The following is a 23,810-nucleotide window of genomic DNA, read 5'->3' as shown; positions in this document are numbered from 1 at the left end:
TTGATCAAAAATTTTGACCTTTTTTCCAGATTCCATAGATTTTTCAGGTTTTGAAGGCACTCTTCCCCCTAGCATTCTGGAAGGTGAGAAAAAAAGAGAGAGAGGAAGGGAAGCAGGGAGAAAGGGAGAGGGAGGGAGGGAGTAAAGGAAGGAAGGAGGAAGGGAAGGAGGGAGGAGGAGAAAGAGAGAGAGAAAAGAAGAAAGAAAGAACAAGTTAAATTAGCTAGACCTGCCCTTCAGTTCTCCACTCACCAAAATGCCCACTTGAAAGTATTTCCACATTCTGCTCGCCAATGCCTTGTTTTGGTTTCGTTTGGCCAAGAGGGCTCAAGTACAGTTTTCAGGCCTGATACTTCTGTATCTAGCAGAAACTAAGACACCTGGGTGACAGTTCAAAAGGTCCCTGACCTGATGCTGGGGGTAGGATTTTTCGAAAATGCTCTTAGCTTTTGATAATGATTTCTCCCAGTGAAAGAGAAAATAAGTATTCTGATGTTGAGATACATTCATCAAGCTGACAAAGTATTTTCTAACTCCTCCAGGTTACCTACCATCAGATGCTCTGTCTCTTTTCTAAAAGTTTATTCATTTATTATTTCAGAGAGAGGGAGAGCACATGGGCAAGAGAGAGCGCAAGTTGGGGGAGGGGCAGAGAGAGAGAGAGAGAGATACACACACACACACACACACACACACACACACAATCTAAAGCAGGCTCCAGGCTCTGAGCTGTCAGCGTAGAGCCTGACATGAGGCTTAAACCCAGGGACTGCAAGATCACGACCTGAGCCGAAGTGAGACACTTTAACCAAGTGAGCCACCCAGGCGCCTCTCTCTCTCTCTCTTTAAAGAATGCATCAGGAAGAAAACCTTATTTTTATTGTAACCCAGACTAGTTCCCAACAAAGTCTGTCAATAGACTAGCACACAAAGTCATTATTTAATTGGATAAAGACCAATCCCTTTGGTACAGCCTTCCCACATAACCATGTCTACTATAATTTTAATGAAGTTTTTCACATCCTATATATATTCCCAGCTAGTCGTTATTGCTATCACCAAAAATATGACTATCAAATCAATTTTTATGCCTATGCATTATTCCTCCACCAATCTGGTTCTTAAGAGGCAGGAGAGGGGCACCTGGGTGACTCAGTTAGATGTTGGACTTTGGCTCAGGTCATGATCTTGCAGTTCACGAGTTTAAGCCCCCTGTCTGGTTCTGTGCTGACAGCACAGAGCCTGGAGCCTGCTTCGGATTCTGTGTCTCCCTCTCTGTCTTCATACTGTACTCATACTGTACATACTCATACTGTACATACTCATACTGTAAACATAAAACATTTACATTTTTTTAAAGAGATTTAACTCTGGCTTACAGGTACTATTTTGTCTATGAAGTAATTCAGGTTTCACTCAGGATTTATATATTGAAAGGTGAGCAGATGTATTAATCACCTATGGGGAAAAAAATGGAAAGAGAACAAAAGAGACAGGACTGATAGCTTTAACTTGGCAAATGGCAAGGTCTATCTGTGTATCATGGAATGGCTCCCCAAATTAGTGGGAATGATGCTGACTCAACTCATAGAAAATTTCCTAGCCAACACTGTAGTTAGGGTAATACTTTCCTTTCATGCCATCATGTACAGGTGGGTTTACTTTCTCCACACATTTTCTAAGTAGTACGTAAGACAGAATTTATTATCAAATCATCGTTCCCCTGGGGTAATGGAATATCACAAGCCCAGAGACTCCCATAGAGTTTGCCCATATGTATTAGTTTCTACTCTACCATATATGCTCTGGTGCTCCATTCTGAACATGGGGTTCTCAAGCCATCTCATATTCTCCAGTAGTTATGATTGCCATACTGATTGTCAATTCTCCATTTTAGTAGCCCATTAACTGACACTTACTTGCTTTTCTCAGGCTCCTACCCTAATATCAGCAAGTGTTCCTCTAAACCCTGGCCCAGATAGTAACTATCACCTGGCGGCGGGGGAGGGGGGGGGGACTTTCTTACCTTCTTAGATAATCATGTTTGTCCACCTTGATTATAGATATTACCAGGTGTGTGCAGGTGTGGTGGTTAATTTTATGTGTCAGTTGGTGCTAAGGGATGCCTAGATAGCTGGTAAAACATTATTTCTAGTTGTGTCTGTGAGGATGTTTCCAGAAGAGATTAACATCTGAATTGGTTGAATGAGCAAAGAGGATTACCTTCATTTAATTTGGATGGGCACTATCCAATCCATGGAGATCCTGAATAGAACAAAAAGGCAGAGGAAGGGCAAATTGCTCTCTGGGACATTATCTTCTCCTCAGGCATTGGCACTCTAGGTTCTTAAAACTTTGAGATTGGACTAGAATTACCTCACAGACTTTTCCAGGCCTCCAACTTGCAGAAGGAAGATCATGGGACTTATGTGAGCCAATCTCTCATAAGTCCCTTTAGGTCTCCTTCTCTGCCGTATTAGTTCTGTTTCTCTGGAGAACCCTGAGTAATCATAGCAAGTAAATGTTCAACAATCAGCTTCTCCAGGGGTGGAGGGGGAGCATACACAAACTTCTGTAAATATTCTTATTGTGGCCATGTTCCAGCTACCAACATATCACACTGAATGCACAATTGGAAGAGACACACACTAGCTGCTGGAGTGAGCAGGTGGAAACAGCTCTAGTATACTTACGTCAATTACCCATGATTCTTTTCTTCCGACTCCATTTCTTCATCCTGGAACTCTTTTGGCAATTATTTCACCTCAACAATAAATATGACTAACTTGTAGACTGTGCAATCCACCCCACTACCAAAAGAATGCCTGTGTACGTAAACTTCGACCATCTACACAGCCACACCTAGTCTCACCATGCACTCAACCCAAGCCCCATACCTACAGGCTCAGTGCCAGACCCTGATTCTGGTTACCCCAGCCGTACATCACCAAAAAACCTTAGAAAACAACAGGAAAAAATCAAGAATACTAGAATATATTCAGTCTTTTCATATATTAGGCCAATTGAAATGAATTTTATTACCTATTACCACTTACTTGTTTCATACTAATAGAGTGAAAACAAATGATTTCATGTCATTAAACTATCAGAAACTCATAGGAAAGAAGTTAAAGGGTTTCAGTTTTTGTGTGTGTGTGGGTAACATGTCATTAAATAGTCCAGCTGGTAGTCATATTTCTATGCTTTGCGATGAGTAATCTGAGGTCTTACCTGTTCTTTTGTAATTTGTCACTGACCCTCTCCTAATACACCAAGTACTGAATTTTTTCTTTGTGATATTATCTCAATTAAAAGTAAATTGACAAGGACAGACATGTGAACTGGCCAGCTAACAGGCTTAGTGGAACTTTAAATCATCTAATTAAACAGATGGAAGGCATCTGGTAAAGCCAAACTGGACTAGAGAAAAATGGTTACATTTCCTGATTCAGAGATCTGTTCCAATCCCCCCTTCTGCCAATAACAGTTGTGTAATACTGAACAAGTTACTAAACATCTGTTGCCAGAGGCCACTAGCTGCTCATCACAACTACTTTTACTTCTCCTAGGCTCCTGGCTAGACTATTATCTCTCAACCTTTCTTGCAGTAAGTTATGGCCATATAACCGGTTCTTGCCAATGCAACATGAACAGAAAAGAAACAGATGAGACTTTGGGACTAAGTATTTTAAGAAACCAATGTGTCTCCTCCATTCCCTTTCTGAAATACAAACTGGATGCAAATAACAATAAAGACTCTAAGGGATGGTGGAACAACAAACTGAAAGAAGCCCAGTGGTTCCTTGAATCCCCACTAGTCTCCTGCTGACAGAAACCATCTCCTTGACTTTTACTTAGGTGTACTGTCTTTGAATTTCAGTCAGCCTGTTCGTTACATCATTTTAACCTACCTTAATGAATACAACATCTCTTTAAATGAAAGTTTAATCATACTGCCTGCCTTAATTAACTTAATTCTCTTGGTTGGGAGTAGCAAAACTCCACTCAAGCTAGTTTAAGCTAAATGGAGAAATTTTCCATAATGAAACGGCAGTCCAGAAATACAGCTGGGCCTCAAGAGGCAACCGAGACAAACAGGAAAGCCGTCTAAAACCTAAGAAGCTACTTTTTAAATCTCTCTCCCCAGGCCCCCAACCTTACACACATAGCCCTCTGGGCCAATAATCTCTGGTAACTATTTTTTTCTGTCCATTTTCATTATTCTATCTTTCCATTCCATGTAAAGGCCACTCCACAATTACTGATTTTACATACCCCTTTGTTCAAGACAGTAAAATCTCTCAACTCAACTTCAAATCAAGAGGCTATAATCTATTTAAGCCATTTTAAGTCAAGTGTTCACCTTTGATTCTCTTAGGCAAAAGGAAGAGGATCACAAAATACTAACATCCTTGCCAAAGGTCCACTCCTATGTGTGAGTAAGGAGGTGTGGTTCTCAAAGACAAGTGGTTTGGGTTAAACCGACTTCTCAAAACGGGCCAAATACACTCCTTCATGAATAAAAATTAAGCGAAATGCTCATAAAATCCTTAGCAAAGTTCCTAATATGCAGAAATTTCCATTTTCCTTGTTATTCTTATAATTATTATTAGATATATTAGTTTTCTGTTGCCATAACAAATTATCACAGACTTAATGGCCTACATAACATCCATTCATTATCTCATGGTTTCCATGGGTCCCAAGTATGAGCACAGTGTGCTTCAGCTTCTCCCTATGGGCTAGGTCCCAAGAACCAAATTCAAATGTTGGCAGGACTGTATTCCTGTCTACAGGCACATCTTAGAGGCACTTCAAAGTTCATTTAGACTGTTAGCAGAATTTAGATCTTTGCACTTGTAGGAAAAAGGTCCCTGTTTTCTTGCTGACTACTACCTACATGTTGCCTTTCTTCCCTAGATTTCTTTTTCTGGTCCTTGCGGTTGGCCCCCTGTGTCTCAAAACTAGCAAGGGTGCATCACATCCTTACTCGGAATCTCTCTGCCTTCTGCTTCTGCAGCATCTTCCCTGCCTTCTCTTCTACCACATCCCTGACTCCAGCCAGAGAATATGATCTCCTTTCAAGGCTCATGTGATTGAGTTGGACCCAACCAGATAATCCAGAATAATCTCCCTACTTTAAGGTATGTAACCTTAATTGTATTGGCAAAGTCTGTTCTGACATAAAACATAACATATTCATAGGTTGCAGTGACTAGGGCACAGACATTTCAGGGACTTATTCTGCCTACCACAAACAGATGTTAAATAGGACTACTCCAGCCTTCTCTAATTCGGAAAACATGACAAATATACATGACCTAACTGTCACTTACTTTTAGTAGTTCTGAAGAAACTTTGAAGCATGTCATGGTTCAAACATAACTATAATGATTACACACACAATTTTCATTTGCCTTTATATATAAATTACTTTGTATATGTATATTTTAAATTTATTTTCTCTGTTAGTATATGCCCTCTTCAATCTATGCATTTCACATTTATGTCTTCACAATTTCAGGTCCTGAGGATACAGCACCAAACTGTTTAGGTTTAGGGTCCTGTGCCATGGGCAACAAGCAATAAGCGAGTTAACACATGGAAAATCAAGGTAATTTCAAATGGTGGTAAAACAAAGTCATGTAATAAAGTCCAAGCCAGAAGGTTGCTCTATTTTAGATTGGTTTATCAGGGGAGGTCTCTCTGAGAAGGTAGGATTTGGGCTTTCCAGGAAAAAGGTACACTAGAAGAATGTGGTCCAGAGTTGTGATGCCTCCAGCTTTGCTTGTCTTTTTAAAGGTTGCTTTGGCTATGCAAGGTCTTTTATGGTTCCATACAAATTTTAGCATTATTCATTCTAGCTCTGTGAAAAATGCTCTTGGTGTTATAAAAGGTATTGCATTAAATGTGTAGATTGCTTTGGGTAGTATAGACATTTTAACAATATTTGTTCTTCTAATCCCTGAGCAGGGAATGTCTTTCCATTTCTTTGTGTCATCTTCAATTTCTTTCATCAGTGTTATATAGTTTTTGGAGTACAGGTCTTTTTCCTCTTTGGTTAGGTTTATTCCTAGGAGGTATCTTATGGTTTTGGTGCAATTGTAAATGGGACTGATTCCTTCATTTCTTTTTATGTTGCTCCATTAAGTGTCCATTGACTGATGCATGAATAAAGATGTGGTGTGTAAATATATACGATGGAATATTACTTAGCAGTAAAAGGAATGAAATCTTGCCATTTGTAATGACATGGATGGAGCTAGAGAGTATTATGCTAAATAAAATAAGTTTACCAGATAAAGAAAAACACCATTTCAATCATATGTGGAACTTCAGAAACAAAGCAAAAGAGCAAAGGGGGGAAAAAGAGTGAGAGAGAAAAGAGAGAGGCAAACCAAGAGACAGACTCTTAACTATAGAGAACTGATGGCTACTAGAAGGAGGTGTTTGGGGGATTGGGTTAAACAGATGATGGGTATTAAGGAGGGCACTTGTGAGGAATACTGGGTGATGTATGGCAAGGTTGAATCACTATATTGTAAACCTGAAACTAATATTACACTGTATGTTAACTAACTGGAATTTAAATGAAAACTTAAAAAAAAAAAAGGAATGTATCTATGGGGGTAGGAATTGGTTTGAATTGTCCTAGGAACCAGTTTGGAGAAAAGGTGATCAGTGGGGAGAAGGGTACTAGGTGAGTTCAGAGTGGGGCAGAGGCCAGGCCAGGTCATTTGTCTAACACTTTTAAAGTCTCATTGTCAATGTAAGTACTTAAAAATCACAATATGATGTTAAAACTGTAAAGCATACAAATGATCCATTCTAACTGAACTTCACCAAACTGGTTAGTTTGGGTGCAATATTTTTCATCAAATATAAAGTTGTAATTAAAGACAAAGTGATAGTGGATAATTTCACCCAGTTGTTCCCCAGTTCACTAGTCCTATACAATCATTCTTTCTCTACAAGTATAAATAGAAAACATATTCTTTCATAAGAAGATTCCTATGTCCAATCTGTAATGAGAAAATCTTGAATCCTTCCTTTTCTTCATGTCCTTTCTAGAGAACCATTAGAGTTTGTGTTTTTTCAAATCAATTTGTCCTAATTTACTGCATCTGCTAAATTTTATACTCACTTATGTCTGTCTTCTGACTGCTTTTATTTCCTCCCCAGTGCACTCCCAAATGACACTGGCCAATTCCACCTGGGAGCAGGGGTACTGTCCTCTTTGCCTTCAGACATGTTGCACATTCTCTGACTCCTTTATCCCTCTTCTATTACCTTAGCCCTTCTCTCAGAACTGTCACAGGAAACTCCAAATCAACTGTCCCTATAGCTGCCATATCACAAGAGTACCTCAAGGTTTTCTCTTAAATGATATTTCTGTCCTTAATGGGAATTCTGCTGGATTAAACTTTTTTTCTCCTTACCTTATAAGCTATGAAGACTCTTTTGAAAGTCATAGCTAATTTATTTTCCCTTTAGGCATTACCTCTGCATTATGACACGCATGTCATATATATGCATACACTCAAGGAAAATGTGCTTTATAAATGCAAAATGACAATATTGATCATTTTTATTCATGGTTAATTGTGGTCTACACAATTCATCCATGAAAGGATATGTTGCTGATAAAGTGAGAGATGTTAAAAACCTTTAGCAGGAAAAAAAAAAAAAAAGATCTAGTTAAGTAATAAGATCTAGTCTTACTTTATTCAGCCACTCAACCTAAAAATGGCTTGTTAAAAAGGCTGTATCCAAATATTTAGTGAATTGAGATCTAAATTTATCTGTTGGTGTTGAAAATTTTGGGGAATTTTTCGAATCCTAACAGAATTCTTAAATATGATCTAGAAGCAGCTCTTGACTCTCTGTCTCTTGTTCCAGACTCCCACTTTTTAACATTATGGATTCTAACGCCTTAAATACTTTGGGGGAAAAAAACAGAATTCTGACTCAAAGTTAGTTGAGAAACATATAAAGATATTAAATGATGATTCTACATATCAGTGAACATGTGAATATAAGTGTTGTAACCATTTTTTAGAGAAATTCACATGTATTTAAAAAACGTATGGACGGGTCACCTGGGTGGCTTAGTCAGTTGAGCATCTGACTTGGGCTGGGGTCATGATCTCATGGTTCATGGGTTTGAGCCCTGCATTGGAATTAGTGCTGACAGCTCAGAGCCTGAAACCTGCTTCAGATTCTGTGTCTCCTTCTCTCTGCTCCTCCCCCCCCCCACACTCATTTTCTCTCTCTCTCTCTCTCTCTCTCAAATAAAGACTAAAAATTTTAAAATAAAGAAAAACACAAAAGAACGTATGGAATGTCATCATTTTCACAAGAGAAACTAGAAGATTAAGACTGGTTCTGGCTGGATATTAATTCCAGCTCTGTAATTTACTAGCAAGTTATTTCACTTTTCTGTGATTCAGTTTCCTCATCTGTAAAATAGGTAATAATCCATACAGTTGTAGAAGAATTAATTAACACAGGTAAAGTTCTTAGATCAATGTCTGCCATATAATGAGGATTTTACAACACTAGCTATTAGGAAAAAAATATTAAGATGTAAAATTATTATATTAAACTTCACAGAAATGAGGAAATAAAAGTACTTCTGGTATTAACATTAAAATCAGTGGATTATCCAAGACTTTGCCCTCAATCAAGTGGCAATTAGACCAATCTTCTCAATTGAAAGATCAGTTGTGAAGGGAAAAGACAGTGTACAAGATTCTGGGGAAAGTTCATTGTGTCTAAATTTTTTATTATACTATTAGCTCTCAGGAGACAGAATCAAACTACTATTCATGTTAAACTCTTAATTTTTAAATAAAAAGAATTCATAAGTTCTTTTTTTCTTAGTTTTCTTTTGCTATGTTTATTTCATCATTGGTATTTTCTCTAAAATGAAATGAATTTTTTGTATGCTCAAATCAAAATGCATTAGTATGATATTTGTATAATTCACAATTTTTAGGCCAGAAGATTTTTCTTCTCCAGGGATTCCCACGTGAAAAAATATCTTTTGTTATCTTCTAAGATAATAAATTTATTTTATAAGTGATTTGTCTGTCACAAATTATAATCTATAATACAACATGGCTTTAAAGGTATGCTTCAATTTAAGAAATTCTGAAGGCTGATTTTAGACATTATTTTAGTTTTGAATAACACTGGTCTTTTTTTAATTTTTTTAATTTTTTTTAAATTTACATCCAAATTAGTTAGCATATAGTGCAACAATGATTTCAGGAGTAGATTCCTTAGTGCCCCTTACCCATTTATCCCATCCCCCCTCCCACAACCTCTCCTGTAACCCTCAGTTTGTTCTCCATATTTCTGGGTCTCTTCTGTTTTGCCCCCTCCCTGTTTTTATATTATTTTTGTTTCCCTTCCCTTATGTTCATCTGTTTTGTCTATTTAAAAAAAAATTTAATGTTTATTTTTTAGACAGAGACAGAGCATGAATAGGGGAAGGTCAGAGAGAGGGAGACACAGAATCTGAAGCAGGCTCCAGGCTCTGAGCTGTCAGCACAGAGTCCAACACAGGGCTCAAACTCATGGACTGTGAGATCATGACCTGAGCCAAAGTCGGATGCTTAACCGACTGAGCCACCCAGGCGCCCCTCTGTTTTGTCTCTTAAAGTCCTCATATGAGTGAAGTCATATGATTTTTGTCTTTCTCTGACTGACTAATTTCACTTAGCATAATACCCTCCAGTTCCATCCATGTGGTTGCAAATGGCAAGATTTCATTCTTTTTGATTGCCAAGTAATACTCCATTGTATATATATATACCACACCTTCTTTATCCATTCATCCATCGATGGACATGTGGGCTCTTTCCATTCTTTGGCTATTGTTGATAGTGCTGCTATAAACATGGAGGTGCATGTGTCCCTTCGAAACAGAACACCTGTATCCCTTGGATAAATGCCTAGTAGTGCAATTGCTGGGTCGTAGGGTAGTTCTATTTTTAGTTATTTGAGGAACCTCCATACCATTTTCCAGAGTGGCCGCACCAACTTGCATTGCCACCAAAAATGCAAAAGAGATACTCTTTCTCCACATCCTCGCCAACATCTGTTGTTGCCTGAGTTGTTCATATTAGCCATTCTGACTGGTGTAAGGTGGTATCTCTTTGTGGCTTTGATTTGTATTTTCCTAATGATGAGTGATGTTGAGCATTTTTTCATGTGTCAGTTGGCCACCTGGATGTCTTCTTTGGAGAAGTGTCTATTCATGTCTTTTGTCCATTTCTTCACTGGATTATTTGTGTTTTGGGTGTTGAGTTTGAGAAGTTCTTTATAGATTTTGGATAGTAACCCTTTATCTGATATGTCATTTGCAAATATCTTCTCCCATTCTGTCAGTTGCCTTCTGATTGTTTCTTTCACTGTGCAGAAGCTTTTTATTTTGATGAGGTCCCAGTAGTTCATTTTGGCTTTTGTTTCCCTTGCCTCAAGAGACATGTTGAGCAAGAAGTTGCTGTGGCCAAGATCAAAGAGGTTTTTGCCTGCTTTCTCTTCGAGGATTTTGATGGCTTCCTGTCTTACATTGAGGTCTTTCATCCATTTTGAATTTATTTTTGTGTATGGTGTAAGAAACTGGTCCAGGTTTATTCTCCTGCATGTCGCTGTCCAGTTTTCCCAGCACCACTTGCTGAAGAGACTGTCTTTATTCCATTGGATATTCTTTTATGCTTTGTCAAAGATTACTTGGCCACACGTTTGTGGGTCCATTTCTGGGTTCTCTATTCTGTTCCATTGATCTGAGTGTCTATTCTTGTGCCAGTACCATACTGTCTGGATGATTGCAGCTTTGTAGTGTAGCTTGAAGTCTGGGATTGTGATGCTTCCTGCTTTGGTTTTCTTTTTCAAGATCACTGGCTATTCGGGGTCTTTTCTGGTTTCATACAACTTTTAGGATTATTTGTTCTAGCTCTGTGAAGAATGCTGGTGTTACTTTGATAGGGATTGCATTGAATATGTAGATTGCTTTGGGTAGTATTGACATCTTAACAATATTTGTTCTTCCTATCCAGGAGAATGGAATCTTTTCCCATTTTTTTGTGTCTTCTTCAATTTCTTTCATAAGCTTTCTGTAGTTTTCAGTGTATAGATTTTTCACCTTTTTGGTTAGATTTGTTCCTAGGTATTTTATGGTTTTTGGTGCAACTGTAAATGGGATCGATTCCTTGATTTCTCTGTTGCTTCATTGTTGGTGTATAGGAATGCAACCGATTTCTGTGCGTTGATTTTATATCCTGCAACTTTGCTGAATTCATGAATCAATTCTAGCAGTTTTTTTGGTGGAACTTTTGGGTTTTCCATATAGAGTATCATGTCATCTGTGCAGAGTGAAAGTTTGACCTCCTGGCCAACTTGGATTCCTTTTATTTCTTTGTGTTGTCTGATAGCAGAGGCTAAGACTTCCAATACTATGTTGAATAACAGTGGCGAGAGTGGACATCCCTGTCTCATTCCTGACCTTAGGGGGAAAGCTCTCAGTTTTTCCCCATTGAGGATGATATTAGCATTGGGTTGTTCATATATGGCTTTGAATGACACTGGTCTTTTGATGAGATTGTCCATGATTGTCAGTGAAGATTTAAAGAGATCAAAATTTTAAAAGGATGAAAGCCAGAAGGTCAGATAAGAGGCCATGTCACTAGAGCTACAAGGTTGATGTTATGGTGACATGCACCAATCATACATTTTCCTTCCCATTGCCCACCTGTGGCGAAATGTGAGACAAGAGTGAAAATCAGAAAATGTTAGAAAAGGCAAAGGACTTAGATGACCTCCAATACTCTTTTCTAGAAGTGAGGGAAGCCCTCTACAAGCCCTGCTCAAAGGGAATATGTGACTAGCTCAAACATACAAGTGAATCTCAGACTTTTCACATCTGGAGATCACTTTAAAAACAATAGATCTTTTACTATGCTCTCTTGCCACCATAAAAGAGAAAATCGTTTGTGGGCTGTAACCTGGGAAAAAACATGCTGCTCCAATCATGTTTTTGTTTACTCCTTTCTTTCCTCCCTTCTTGCCTTTATTCTTTCCTCTTCCATTTGTTCACATACGTCTCACATACAAATTATTTTAAATAAGCACATGCCATTAAAAGCCACATTTTTTTTAAATGTTGTGTTACCTTTTCCTCTCTCTTTGATGCTTGCTTGGCACTTATTTTATTACCATCTGAAATTACCTGATCTTTTATGTGTTAAGGTGTTTATTTCTCTTCTCTCCTTCCTGTCACATAATCCCTCTCCAAAGACTTTACTGGTATGATTCATTCCGTGGTTCTATTGTTGCAATAACCATATACAACATGAACACAAAAAATACACATGGATTATGTGTAGGCATGTACATAACTTTCTCAGTTACGTAAAGTTAGGTAAACTCAGCAGTGAACCTACCTAGTCCTTTTTTTTTTTTTTTTTTTTGACTGATCATGAATCATTATCTTCCACATTGACCTATTTACTGACGTGTTCCATATTTCTACCAGTTCTGCGTGTCTTTTGCTTTGCTAGGCAACCATCCATTTCTTCTCCAGTACAAAACAGATTTCTCTGAGATAACCTCTTCTAATTCTTTTGAGCTTTTCTGTATTTGGAAATTATGTTTTTCTTCTCATTCCTAAGGTTTCTCATTTCTTTCATAACTGATGAACAAGTAGTTTGTTTTGGTCATGGGTCTTTTCAAAGAGCTGGGTTTTACATGATTTAATACCTGTACTATTATTTTTAATTTTTTTCATTCATTTTGACTTCATTGCAAGTTAGTAATCACTGTTTTAGAATTATAATATTTGTATATGTATTTACTTATCTATCGATCTATCTACCTACCTCTCTCTATATATATATGTATCTTTCATCAAGGTAGCCATGTCAGAATCTATTTTAAAAGTCAGTATTAGCAGGATATCTAATGTATGATTGTATTTTACCAAAATATCAATCATTATTTGTGCAGATTGTTAAGCAATAAATCTCTGACAATAAACATCTGATTTTTGTCTTTTACAATGATTTTTGGTTTTATTATAAAATTGTCTTTTAATGTCAATCATTTTAGTTTATAAGAAATATGAACTTAAAACTATTAAATCCATGTATGTCAAAAGTTCGTTATAATTCAAGATAAAGTAAATTATCATACTTAACATTCATGACTTTTTCAAGATCAGGAATGGTTTTAATGATTTTTAATTACTGGTTTTTAATTACAAACACCTAGGAATCATTTTCTGTGTTTTCTACATAAGGATATGACATAAAATGACATATTTCAAAAGTTATCAATTTCCTTTAAGATAAAATTATATCTATTATAATTCACAATATCAGATTTTACACATATCTATTGTACATATAAGATCTGTTATTTTAATCTTTATGAAAATTTTAATTTTTTTTTCAACGTTTTTTATTTATTTTTGGGACAGAGAGAGACAGAGCATGAACGGGGGAGGGGCAGAGAGAGAGGGAGACACAGAATCGGAAACAGGCTCCAGGCTCCGAGCCATCAGCCCAGAGCCTGACGCGGGGCTCGAACTCACGGACCACGAGATCGTGACCTGGCTGAAGTCGGACGCTTAACCGACTGCGCCACCCAGGCGCCCCTGTTTATGAAAATTTTAAAGTCCAAGTAGATGACAAGAAAGTTTTATATTTGCATTATGTAAGAGGTCACATTGATTAAAAGATGAATAAATAAATAAATTCAGGAACTATCAACAAACCGTTAAGAGAGCATAACAAAAAAAAATAGACTTAAAAAGTGTGCAAGGAAGGAATTAAACATATTGAAGATTTATCACGTATCTACAAACTCTGAGCATTACAGTGAACTTTCATATGAGACAAAAGGGAGAAGAATATAACCACTAACTCTTAACTGTTAAACATGAATTATTCTCCAAAATATAAAACCTGGGTTTTCAAAAACAAAACAAAAAAACAAAAACAAAACAAAACCAAGATTACAAACCCTTATTTAGTGTAAACTTGAAATAACTGCTATTCTTGACCATATTTGAATTTACCTTTACAATCAGATTATTTCCAGAACAGACCTTAGGCTTTGAAGGGGATAAGGCCTTTCATAAAGGGGATAAGAGGATCTGCCTAAAATTCTGTACCTTGATAAATACAAGACTGGGGCGCCTGGGTGGGTCAGTCGGTTGGGTGTCCAACTTCAGCTCAGGTCATGATCTCACAGTCCGTGAGTTCGAGCCCCACGTCAGGCTCTGTGCTGACAGCCCAGAGCCTAGAGCCTGCTTCGGATTCTGTGTCACCCACTCTCTCTGCCCCCCAACCCCCATGCTCTGCCTCTGTCTCTCTCTCTCAAAAATAAATAAAAACATATTAGTTTTTTTTTTAAAAACCACAAGACTAAAGATGTCACCTCTTGTGAAAGGTCTCCTGTATCAGCAACTTATGACACTATGTGCAGAGGAAATACACTTTAAGAAAGACTAGAAGTTGGGTTGCCTGGGTGGTTCAGTTGGTTAAGTGTCAGACTCTTGATTTGGACTCAAGTCATGATCTCACAGTTTGTGAGTTCAAGCCCCATGTTGGACTCTGTGCTGACAGAGTAGAGACTGCTTGGGATTCTCTCTCTCTGCCCATCGCTTGCTTGCTCTCTCTCTCTCAAAATAGATAAACATTAAAAAAAAAGACCAAGAGTAAAATAAACTAGTTATTTTTTAGAGAAAGAATATTAATTTCATCACCCTTTATTTAAGACAAGACTAAACACAATGCAACATTGCCAGTCCTCTGAGACGAATGATGTGTGTCGTAATCTTTTTTTTTTTTTAAACAATCTACTCTGCATTTACTATCAATATGTAATTAGAAACACTGATGTGTCTCCTCATAAACTGATCCAGGTGTAGGCTTATGGGTTCTGTTCTCTGTTTAAAACAGTAAGAAGGAACAGGTTGGGGGTAGGGGGAGGGAGGGGAAAAAATGAAGGAGGGAGAGAAGAGGAGAATAAGTGTCACAAGTTACTTTGAATCTCGAATTCATCCCTAATCATTTGTAGCAAAGACCAAGTCATCAGAATATTAACATGACTCTCTTAGGGAAAAAGATTAAAGTTTCAGAAATCAGGATGGTGTGAATTATCTTGGAATGGGGAAAAGCATGCTGCTTAAATAACAAGAATTATAAGGAAGTTATAGCATCTTTAATCACAAAAGATTGAACGAGATCAAAGAGTAATTTTCACCCACAGCATTTGAATCCTTAGTTTTGGTCAATCTTTGCAGAGCAAAGTTTGAACAAGAAACAAGAAACCCGAAACAGTTCTTTTAATTTTACTACAGCCCCTATTGAAACAATGGGACTCCTCATCAGAATTATTTCTCCTAGAACCTAAATCCTTATTTTTTTTTAAAGTACAATGTGTTTTTTTAAGTAAATAAATGATCGGTTATATCAAAATTAGCTATGAGAACATTGTAGAGAATGCTAATTTCTCATTAATTAAGATTCCTATTAGAAAAATTCAGAATTGAAAATGTTTTAAGGCCACATATACCATGTGCTGGTTAATTTGGTTTCTCAAAAGAAGTCCCCTTAGATTCCCCTTACTTGACATACTTGAAAGTTATTAACATCTGATGCTTCACAAACAGCCGATTTTCCATCACAGATCACATTGTCTCTCCCGTTAAAAGACAGAACCTGTATAATCCATTGATCTTCCACTTTATGATTGTTGTATTATCCAAATACATTCAAAATTTTTACATATTTTATAATGTTTTTAAGTTATGCATAATGCTTGGTTTTGTTCGGAATTATTTTACAAATCTCAATACTAACATTTCAAGTTTCCAATATCAAATTCTGCAAGTCTCTATAATGCTGTTCCCATACTCCAAATAAGAACAACATAACAAATATGAGAGCTGGCACTTTGGTTAAATGTTTCATTGCCAATTATGAAGTTCTAACTAAACAACTTTTCTTTTTTTAAGCCAAGACTTCATCATAATTAAAGATGTTATAGAAATCTGACTCAGTGAGCTTAGAAGTAATTTAGGAAAGCAACATTAAAAAAAAACCATAAATGAGCAATTTGCATGTTTTTCTCCTGTCTTTCATTGCCATAGTGGTGGGAAAATAGACAGTTTATGGATAATGGTGGTCTCAGCATTTCTAGTAAATCAACTGACTGACCAAAGTCTCCAGAAAGTTTCATGGTTCATGAAGTTTTAAATTACAAATTCTCACATCATCCATTTTCCAACTTATGGCAGTTGGAGCAAAAATCTAGTTTTAAACAATTAGCTCAGAAAGCGCTGGCCCTTTTTTGTTTGATTCCAACAGGATCATTCTTGAATGTGAATCTTAAGTCTCCGAGCCAATCAGTTGGCCGCTTCTCAAAGGGATTCTAAATATTTGCACTCCTGGACTCATTATTCAGGGACGGATCTTTTGATAGTACTAGCTTTACATTGATCGCAAATGTTTCACAATTTTTGTGTTTTTGATTTTTTTGAGAGAAAAACTTGCAACGAATTACAGGACAGAGAAATAAAATATAGCAGATAACCAACTGACTATTAAACAAATTGAAGCACATGAACAGAAGGGCATGCCCTAATGTGCTGCCTATTGGTTTATAATACTTGCCAGTTATTATATTCAGAATATACGTAGACTACTGTGTTCTCAGCCTATGTGATGGCTCAAAACTGTTAGACTCTAATGACCAACGTCTACTCCCTGAAATAACTCTTTTCTCTTATTTTCTGTATTATATTTTCTCCGTTGTTTTGTTTTTGTTTGTTTCTCCTTCAGTGGCATCTTTTCCCTACCATCTCCCATTGCTGAGTTTCTCCATGTTTGGTATTGAGCCCTTTACCAGGATATTGTACTTTTTCCCAGTAGTTTTAAATATTCTCTCTATGCTAACAACTCTAAAGCTCTATCTCCTACACAGACATCTACTTGCATTCCAGACACTCATATCCAGTTTCCTATTTAGTACCTTTAACTTCATCTTTCACAGACATCTCAAATTAAATAAGTCCCAAACCGAACTCACCTCCCAGCCTTCTGCAAATTGTTTATCCCAGTCTTTTCTCAGTATATAGGATACCATCACATACCCAAATTGCTGAAGGCAATACCACAGAGGTGATAATACTAGAAAACTGGGAATAATGCAAACCCTTTCTCTACCTCGCCACTCGGAACTCTATTTGTCAGTATATCCCATGATTTCTCCCTCAAATATATGTCTTGAGTATGTCTACTCCTCAACATCTCATCTCCCACTACACTTGTCAAAACCATTTCCAGGCTACTAAAATAGCCCACGGTTTTCCTTGCTTTTCCTGTGACTTCCACAGGAAGGGTCTCCTACACAGACCCCAAGTAAAGATGAACCATACCAGGTCAAGCCTCTTTGTAAAATCCTTTAACATCTCCCCCTTGTATAAATCTCCCAATGTTGGCCTACAAGTCCTTGCAAAGTGAGACTCTTCACTATGTCTCCAATCTTATACATTCTTTTGATTACTATTAACATCAATTAACCTACTACAAAACACCAGTTTTCTTCCCAATTTAGGGACCTAAAGCATTTTTTTATGTAACCTGAAATGCTGTGGTTCTCTAGGCTCTCAACATGGTTGCCTCTGTCAGACCCTTCAAGTCTCAATTCAAATGTCACTTCATCAATAAGAACATCTCTTTAACTGTCTCTGATCATATAAGCTTAAGCATTAAAAGTGTAGACTCCACCCACGCTCCTATCCTAGCTTTATCTCTTTCTACCATAGAACGCTGGACAACTCATTTGACTTGTGTGTGCCTGTTTCCTCATTTTTAAAGCACAAAAAATTGTAGTATCTATCTCATAGAGTTAATTAATTAGTAAACACATAGAACTGGTTCTGGCCCTGCTGTGTCAATGCTCAATAAATGTCAATAATTTTCTTTATAGTACTCCACAATTTACATTTACTCATTTACCAGTTAGCTTGATTTTGTTTTTGTTTGTAGTCAATGTCCCCTAGAGGACTAAGAAGTTTAGTAAGCAGAGCAGATTTATATGTGTTTTCTTTTTATATTATCGTACACTAACAAATACAATGTCCACAACACAGTAGATGTGCAATAAATTATTAAATCAAGAAATTACTTTTGAATGGCTTTAAAAATGCCTATTGAAACATACATCTGGTTGTTGTTTTTCCTTAGGCTATAGGGGAAAATGTAATTCATTGCTTTGACCGTATGTTTTCATCATTCATTGATAATATACATACATATACACGTGAAAAATTCTCATTTGTTATATAAATAGGCTCTTGTTTTTAATCCCGACTTCACTCTTAATAAACAAACACTTTAGTCATGAGTTGCCTGACCCATCATTTTCTCTTTACTCTTTTCTTCAAAAAAAAACTTATGTTTTAACACGGGGCTTTGCATTTTCCACAGCGTCTCAGGCTTGTATTGTAGGCTTTCATATGACATCTGAACTTTCAGAGACACCAATATCATAGTTTAAAAGCCTGCAAAACTTATCAGGAAAAAAATTTTGTGTTACTGTTGTCATTGTTGAAATTGTAACACTTTCTCTTGACCTCTACATACTTGAGCTCTGCAAAAACAATGTTTTAGGCATTAGATCACAGGGTTTTTTTTACTCTTTGTTTTCTTCTACATTGACTTTGAAGTTTGTCTTTGGCCAGTTCTATCCCGAGACAGGTCTGAAGGTTTCCAGTCTTCAAAACACTGAACTCTCAGCTTAAAGTCCATCACATGACCTATCTTCCTCCAGGCTGCGTGAAAACATTGGCTACACTCAGTCTTTGCCATGCCCTGAAAAACCTACTTCAAGCCTCTTACTGATTCATCAGCTCTGCTCAGATTGTAACATTATGCTCCATTCTACTCTTTAGTTTTCCTTATTTGAGGAATATATTAGGAGTTGTTTGTAATGGTAAAAAAAAAGTGGCCTTAGAGATAACTTGTTTCCGTCTCTATAACCCCTCTTTGCCTCATCCAAGTTACCAAGTCATAAATCTTACCCTTGTAAAGGTAAAATTATCTGCAAGCTTAATAAAATTTTGACATATTTACACTTATTTTTAACATTTCCATTATGTTATTAGTTCTGGCACAATTAGAAAACCATATATCTAGGGAAGTCACAGAAAACACACAAGGTACATAGAAAACTAAAAATATGTTCATCTGTAGTCATTATGAAAGAAAGAACTATTGAACAACAGTGGGATTACATTTTGCACATATTGGATTAGAAAATATTATGTTTGATTAAGGCTAGGATGGACCTAAGTAGACATTACTCCTGAAGTATAAATTGAGGTACTTATTGTGGAAGCAAATTTGGAAATATCCAGGAAAAGTTAAGATGCATACATACTTTAACCTAGCATTTATACTTGTAATAATTTACCTAGAAAACAACAATTAAAGTACACAAATATACTCACAAGGAAATAGTACTTTTTTTCCTGATCCATGTCTCCATTCTTAGTTCACGGTATTTCAGCAGGGCTGATACCCCATGCTCCCAAAGTAACGTATGAGAGTATGACCCAAACTTGAACACTTAGAATATCATCTCCCATGACCCCAACAATTGGTCAAGAGTTTTAAACCAATCAGACCCAAAGAGCATTATTATAAGTTTTGATTGAGGAAACAGAAGAGAAGATCACTTTTTTTCAGCTGGTTTCCCGGGACAAGGCTATAAGTCTGGTACTGCTGGCAGCCATTCTGACATTTTGAAAGGAAAGGCAGCCTAATGAGAAATGAGCCAGAGGAAAACCAAGCCCGGAGATGTAGAGAAACCAGTTACAGATGACATTAGTTGAGGGCAAGGAACCAATCACACTGGGTGTCAGTTGTACTCCTAATTTTTTTGAACTGTGATGGCAAATTTCCTTTTCTGTTTAAGCTTATTTTAATTGGATTTTATGACATTTTAAAGCCACAAAAAGCCCAGCTAATAGAAAGATGGTATTTTAGCACACAAATGAAAAAGGAAAAAAAAGCCATCTCTGTAGAGAATTTTAATCATAGCAAATTATGACATATACTTAAAAGGAATACTAAAAAGTTATTAAAGAGAATAAAATAGAGCTATTGAGATTTTTTTTTTTTGAGATAGTGAGGGAGAAGAGAAGGAGAGAGAGAAAGAGAGGGAGGGAGGGAGGGAGAGATATTCTCAAGCAGGATCCACATTCATTGTGGAGTCCCATGCAGGGTTCAATCCCACAACCCTAGGATCATAACCTGAGCCAAAATCACGAGTCAGACGCTCAACTGACTGAGCCCCCTAGGTGCCCACTATTGATATTTCTATAAGTAGATAATCAGGATATAAGGAAATTCTAGAAAAAAATATATAGCAACTTAAAGATCTAAAAGCCTATGTATATATACATTTACATAGACTTGTATATGTATAGAAAATTGGTGGAGTACTGAATAGTGGTTACTTTCATGATTTCTCATTTAATGGCATACTTCTATACTCAATCTGTTCCTTTTGAGTATTGTACCATGAACCTGTACTTATATTTATAAAAATTATTGTGCAAAAAAATAAAGACATAAGAGGAGCAAAATATAAAAGTACTATTTTTTTTTCTTTCTAGCTTTATTCAAGGTGAATCACTCTTCTACTACAAAAGAGGGTATAAGATCTAATACCATTTACTATGTAGTTATTTGCTTAGAAATTAATGGTGCATATACCATACAGTTATGACTAATTCACATTGAAATGGAAACTGAGGAAACGGGTCTGTGTATCAAAACAAAGTACGTTTATTTTTCTTCATGTAGTCAATATAATCAATGTGGTGTGGTGGACAGACTTTAAGGTGGCCTCCATGATTCTATCTTCAGTGTTCATTTCCTTGAGTATGACTTGTTTCTAACCAACAGAATATGGTAAACGTAATGAGATGTTGGTCCCATGATTATATTATGTGGGAAAGAAGGTCAAATGTCACTTCTATGACAATGTCATAAAAGACTCAGTCTTGCTGGTCAACTTGCTCTATGTATCAGATGCCCCCTCTTTGTCCTTGGTTTTAAAAAAGCAAGCTAACATGAATCCTGGAGTCAGAAGGGTATCAATTTTGCCAACAACTTGAAGGAGCTTGGAATCTGATCCTTTCTCAGTAAAAGCTCCAGATGCGAACCAGCTAAGCCATGCCTGGGCTTTCAACCCATAGAAACTGAGACAATAAATGTGTGTGGTTTAAAGCCACACATTTGTGGTAATTTGTTACATAGCATACAAAGCTATTACAGATAAAACAGACTTAAATTCTAATATCCATGCAAAATTTTGTGACTCTTCTCTGTATTTTAAGATTAAAAATATTAACTACATGAATGCTTGAAACCTATTTGTATAAGAAAACTAAATATTTCTAAGTTGTAGTATATTAAAAGGAGTCATAAATTCCAGAAAAAAAGAAAGATATCAGAGACAAATTATATTTTCTGTCAAAATTATAAAACCCAAACTTGCTATGCTAATTCTTGGCATAAAAAGAAATTCAACACTATTTCCCACATAATTTAAAACCCAAAACATAGGGGCGCCTGGGTGGCTCAGTTGGTTAAGCGTCTGACTTCAGCTCAGGTCATAATTTCACGGTTTGTGAGTTTGAGTCCTGAGTCGGGCTCTGTGCTGACAGCTCAGAGCCTGGAGCCTGCTTCGGATTCTGTGTCTCCCCTCTCTCTGTCCCTCCCATGCTCATGCTCTGTCTCTCTCTGTCTCTCAATAATAAAGAGACATTAAACAAATTTTAAAGCCAAAATATAAAGTGTTGGTGTTTTCTACCAGAAAAGGTACTTAACACACATTGAGGAAAAAAAAAAAAAAAAAAAAGGAGTGACTGGAGAGGCCAAAACAAATGTGTATCACACCAAAGGTAGGTATGAGAATAGTTTGGTTTAGATAAAAACCAACCAGCCAACCAATCAACCAACAAAATTTAATATAATTGCAATCCTTGGCCTCTAAATAATATAAATTTAATGAGATACTCTATCCTATGATGTGTAGTTGAAACTCTCAGTAATTATGAAGGGAATTGTGTTTGCAGACCTAAGATCTAAATTTTCTCTCTAAAAAGCTACCAAAAAAAGTATATATTTATAGATACATTTAGAATGTATTGTTTTCTCTAATGTTTACTAAACTATACACATGTCTAAACACTGATTTTAAAATGTAAAATGAAATCCTTTCCAATTTTGAATGGATTTTAATCAAGTCAACCCACACACAAAGTCCCATATAAGGACATATTTTTATGTGAAATATTTTTCTCTAGTAGAGTTCACATAAATATAGCCTCTCAGACTTTTTAGTAACTGTGGCAAAAAAAACCAAAACAAAACAAAACAAAACAAAAAAAAAAAACCACGTTGATTGGGAATTTATTTTTCTTACAGCTTGTATATGCTTTCTTTTTCTTGGATTGTCTGCCCTGGTAGTTGAGAGATTTGAATAATTCTTTCCACAGTGGTAACAGAGTCAAAGATCAAAAGTTTCCAAGCATGGACTAAAAGTAAACAGCAAGAAAAATATCAAAATGTATGAAAAAATATACACAAAGGTTATTGATCTTATAAAAGCAAAACATACCAGAAAATTGCCTTAAGAAAATGAAACTCACACTTATCTAACAAAACCTATCAAGAAGTACATAATCACATCAGCTGCCTTAAAAATCTTAAAAACAAAAGCCATATCTATAGGATGAATAGTACCAGGCCAAGAAAAACTTTAATGCCCTGTTCTGAATGATAATAATGGAAGAACATACAGTGACCGATATAATTTAGGAAACAAAAGCCTGCCAAGTAGAAAAATTGACAACCATTTTTTTTAATCAAACTAACGTGTGTATCAAAGTTACCAGAACAAAATGGATAATGGAATTAATTATCTGGATAATTAAAGCTCAAAAATGTACATCTTTCTGCCCCATTATTTATGCATTTCAGGGAATAATTTACTTGGAGTTTTCACTTTATGTGACTGCATATCTTCTGTTTCATGAATTAGCCGTTCCCTACAAAAAGGCTGAGCAAAAATTTTACTCAAGGGTGGAGAGTAATTAAAGAGGACTACAATGTAGATACACAAATATCTTAAACTGCATACTTCACATAACTTCATAGTGCCGTGGAAACATTATAAAGAGTCGGGGCTTTATTCTAAGGCTAAGGGAAACCATCCATATAATTACATTTGCATTTGGAAAAATTTGCTCTTGTTCTAATGTGGAAAATTTGTTGTCAGAACAAATGCGGAAGGGCCATATTACAGATGTCAATGTAAGACATGTGAATGTGTTACCTGTCTCATTCTTCTGCACTTCACCAACTAAGCATCTCTGCTTCCTTTGCCATGTGTTCATTTTTTAAGTTCCTATCATTCCATCTATGAAGAAGTTCATGAAATTCCAGCCTGTCCTGTAAACTCAACCATTCCTGCTTTTGTGCCCATTAAACCAGTGTATGTGTCTACCATGGTACATAAACCATTTAATTGCATTTAATTGTGTACATATTTGTCCTTCTACTAGTCAATATATTCCTAATGAGACTTGTTTTCTGACTCTAGAATCTAACACAATGTTCAAACCTGTGTTAAGCAAGGAAATTCTGATTGACATGAAACATTATTTTTACAACTCTTTTCTGTACCCTCCCTAAAGACCACCCCTAAAAAGACATTTTGAC

This window comes from Panthera tigris, chromosome B4 (assembly GCF_018350195.1).
Source record: "Panthera tigris isolate Pti1 chromosome B4, P.tigris_Pti1_mat1.1, whole genome shotgun sequence".
In the NCBI taxonomy this organism is placed as follows: Eukaryota; Metazoa; Chordata; class Mammalia; order Carnivora; family Felidae; genus Panthera; species Panthera tigris.
The sequence above is the reverse complement of the archived record's forward strand: the minus strand, read 5'-3'. Positions refer to the sequence as shown.